The sequence below is a fragment of the Physella acuta genome, unplaced genomic scaffold, assembly GCF_028476545.2.
Source record: "Physella acuta isolate Inbredline_101_S28 unplaced genomic scaffold, ASM2847654v3 ptg001393l, whole genome shotgun sequence".
NCBI lineage: Eukaryota > Metazoa > Mollusca > Gastropoda > Physidae > Physella > Physella acuta.
Window position 1 is genome coordinate 35,722 of NW_026732908.1, and position 4,358 is coordinate 40,079.

Consider the following 4,358-nt stretch of genomic DNA (forward strand, 5'->3'; position numbering starts at 1 on the left):
CATTGTAGAAAAAAAAGCTAATTTTACGTTTTTACCTTTTCGTAAATAGTTAATATTGTTATTATGCGAAAAATCAAAGTCGAGATTTTGACAAATCTTGAAGTTTTACACCTCCCTTATTCGAAGGGTCTTAGTTTTGCTATAATGTTCGTTAATCTGTCTGTCTGTGTGCATGTAAACACGACAACTTAAGTATCGTTTCAGCTGGGTTGATGAAAACTCATACATAAGTATTAAATCAAATGTGTAGTTTTCTAAACTGAATTGGCATTTAATCTACTTTCGGTTTCTCAAAAGCCTATTACTTGAGTACTGTTTCAGTTAGGTAGACGAAATTTCATAAATAAAAAAAAGATCTTATTCATTGGATGCTGACAAATTTCGAGTGATTTCCGGATACCGGAATTAGTACTTCACGCTTTAGTACTAACTTTCCGCTCTGTTATAATCACATTGCGTTGATCCTTTTTTTTGGCGCGATTTTACTCTGTTTAAAAATTGAAGCATTAAAAAAATAAAAAAAGTAAACGCCAGACTATCACTATTTCAACGGTGCCTTTAAATATTAATAATTGGATAAAATTCTGTTATATATATATATATATATATATATATATATATATATATATATATATATATATATATATATATATATATATATATATATATATATATGTATATGACATATTTTCCAAATATGTGCAGAACGACGAGAAAATATGAAACCAATTTTTCTGTAAACTGTTTATTCGGGCCGAGCTGAACTTTGTAAACATCTCAGCTTCAGCTGATGGCCACTCGCACTTTCCGATAACTTTTTTTTTTCTTCATGGCCACCTACGGAAGTCCCAAACAGAGCTCTTGACCCGTGTAAAAAAAAGGTCAAACAACCCGACCTTGACCCGCGTAGAAAGTTAAACACCCCGTCGTTTTCGCCAGTCGGAGTTGGACACCCACAGACAGACGTGATGCTGGGGATTTTGTTTTGCGCGGTATTGATCACCTGCCAATAGGCCCAGTCAAGATACAATAGTACTGTATGATCATTTCCAATAATATTACTGAAGTTATTTTATGCTCCAATATGGTATGTCGAGCAGATGAAGTAGAGCTTGTCTGTTTCTAAAGATAGACAAAAAAAAAAAACCATACGTGTGGTAAACAAGAAGTAAAGCTTTCAATTTTGTTGGCAATGTTTTCCTGAGTCCACTCAGCTCTAATGGGTACCTCTCTTCAATCACGCAGAGAAAATAACAATTTTACTTTTTCGATGCTTGAAACTAAACAAATAATTATTACAAAATTAAAATATTTAAAAATGGTTAAAGTTGCTGTTAAATCTCACTTGAGTAGCGTTAAATCAATAGACATAATAAGTATATTTCTTGCATGCCTTAGGCTTACACACAAAACAAAAAATTAAAATATAAAAACAACAGAACACCACAAGAAGATTCTAATCAATTAAAATAAAGGTAACCGATTTCTAAACAAAGAAAATATGGAATAGATTCGAGAAAAACCCAGGGTCAAGTTTTTTAAAAGGAAGTTTAGATTTCCTCGCTTGTCACGATGGGTATTTCTCATGTTACCAGATCCATTTCTAATGCCAGATTTGCATGGGAATTTCTTTTACTCTTAAAAAAAAAAAAAAAAAAAAAAAAAACGGCAACCAAGGACTTTCTTAATGATCACCAAAAATAGCTTCCGATGCGCGGGTTATTCAAATGACATGCGCCGTGACACAATTAGCGAGGGGAAAATCCATACTCGGGGACTATCGGCTGTAATAAAAGAAACCCGTTGATTTACGGGATTTTCGGATAAACTCGGTGGTTTGTGCTGGGCTTAAAAAAACGTGTGGGTGGGAGGGGAATTTGTCCTCGGTGTTTTGTTACCCTACATTTTACATCCTTGTAGAAAAAAAGTAAAAAAAAAAATCATACGAATATATTATTTTTAAAAGTGTGATATATACGGAAACAATTTGTCTTTTATTTATGTGTTATAAAAGTGAATTTTCATTACGTAGTTCAAGTACGTAATGGTCAACGGCATTGGCAGGTTTTCGTGTTAGGGTGAGAGAAGACGACATATATATATATATATATATATATATATATATATATATATATATATATATATATATATATATATATATATATAAATATATACATATATATATTATATATATATATACATATATATATATATATATATATATATATATATATATATATATATATATATATATATATATATATATATATATATATATATTTATATATATGAGAGAAGACGCCATATATATATATATATATATATATATATATATATATATATATATATATATATATATATAAATATATACATATATATATTATATATATATATACATATATATATATATATATATATATATATATATATATATATATATATATATATATATTTATATATATATATATATATATATATATATATATTGCGAGCTGTATAAATGTTCGTCGCTGCAGTGTACACATTTTAAAAGTAGCTTTTGAAGAAAAGAAAAGAACAGAACAGGACAGAACAAAATAAAACACAACTCAAGACAATCCGCAACAAAAAAAAAATTAAAATAAAGTACAACGTAAACCATAACAAAACACAACATAATCTTTTGCAATCTATGCTTAATAAAATGTATTAATGTTAATTTTAAATAGTTACATGGAGTGGTAGGGGAAATAATCACCCAGTTTAACATTCATCACACACATTTAATACTGTCTTTGGAATTCTATTAGATCAGTTATCGTATTTGAAGTTTTAAATTTAAATTTGAGGTTGTCGCAATTAGCTGCGTCAATTTCTTTAGTTTAAAACGATAATTAAATGTATTATTTTAACAATTGCTACAAGAAAACAAACTGCGAAACCTTATAAAAAAAACTTTGTAAATACTTCTTATATTCTTGTTAAAATTAAATTTTGTTTTTTGATAACAAATTATCCTCTCTTCACACAATAATTTGACAATATTAAACACAACAGTGAAAAAATGGCAACACATTTGTCATCGAAGATTTTTCAACATCTTCGTCTATCAAGCCGCTTAATAGGATCAAGGGCTAGCTCTAATGTAACAGTTTCAAGTGGCTCAGATGTGGAGAACAAGGAATCAACAAACAAGGACATCACCATCACTGTCAATGAGAAGGTCGACATCTCAGCTATCAGTGGAGTTCCTGAAGAACACATCAAAACACGGACAGTGAGAATTTTCGTCCCAGCTCGCAATGCCATGCAGTCTGGCAGCTAACACACGCAGGTGGCGCATGGAGTTTGATGAAAGAGAAAGATGGGATAATCCTTTGATGGGGTGGATCTCTACAGTGGACCCTTTGTCAGACACTGAAGTCAACTTCTGCAGCAAAGAAGATGCCATCGCCTTTTGTGAGAAAAATGGCTGGAGTTGGTTTGTAGAAGAGGAAAAGAAGAAAACCAAACTGCCTAAGAAGTCGTATGGTGCTTACCTCTCCTGGAACAGCAGGACTCGTGTTTCTACTAAATAGACTTTTCTTGTTTGCATTGTATTATTTGAACAGAAGAGAAGTAGACTTGATTTCGTTAAGACTTAGACAAATTTGCTTTAATCATTGGATTAAAGAACAAAATAAAAAAAAAATAAATAAAATAAATAAAAAATAAAAACAATAATTTGTTGAGGAAGCGTTATAGCAAATATGCATTAAAACAGAGATTTTCGCCAAAAAAAAAAAAAAAAAATTAAAAATTAAAATAAAAAATAAAATAAAAAAATATACAAATTAAAGATAGTTTTAGAAATCTACACAATAAGCACATTACATCAAAAGAAAGAGAAGTAGCATAAAGACTGATCTTAAACACAATACAAGATACACGAAAAACAAAGTCTAATCAAACTGCCTAAATAACATGTCAAACGTGTAAACAAAATATATAAAAAACAGAAACACATTCATTTAGATTGTATATTAGTACAGAAAGCAAAGCAAACACTTGCGAAAATATTAAAAACCACCAATCAAACAGTCAAAGCAAATTACATTTAACTTAATTAACACGACTAGACAAAGAATAGTAGGAACGGTTATTTATAGATCGACTATATGGAAATATAGGAACAAAATCGTATTTTATTTTTAAAAAAATACTCTGACATCGAGTTAAACGAAATATTTCAAGCAAATCTAAGACATAGACTGGTAACTCTCACCTAAACACACACACACAAATAATTAGAGAGAAAAACAATTACTAATATTAATTAAGAGAGTCTCAAGTCAAACATCATTTGATCATCCCTTGAGTAAATGAACGTTAAAACAGTC

General features: G+C 29.6%; 1 pseudogene; it reads left to right on the forward strand.

The window, feature by feature from the left end:
- The first annotated feature begins 3,043 nt into the window (after nucleotides 1-3,043).
- LOC131927269 (NADH dehydrogenase [ubiquinone] iron-sulfur protein 4, mitochondrial-like) lies at nucleotides 3,044-3,648 on the forward strand (annotated as a pseudogene).
- Nucleotides 3,649-4,358: the final 710 nt, after the last annotated feature.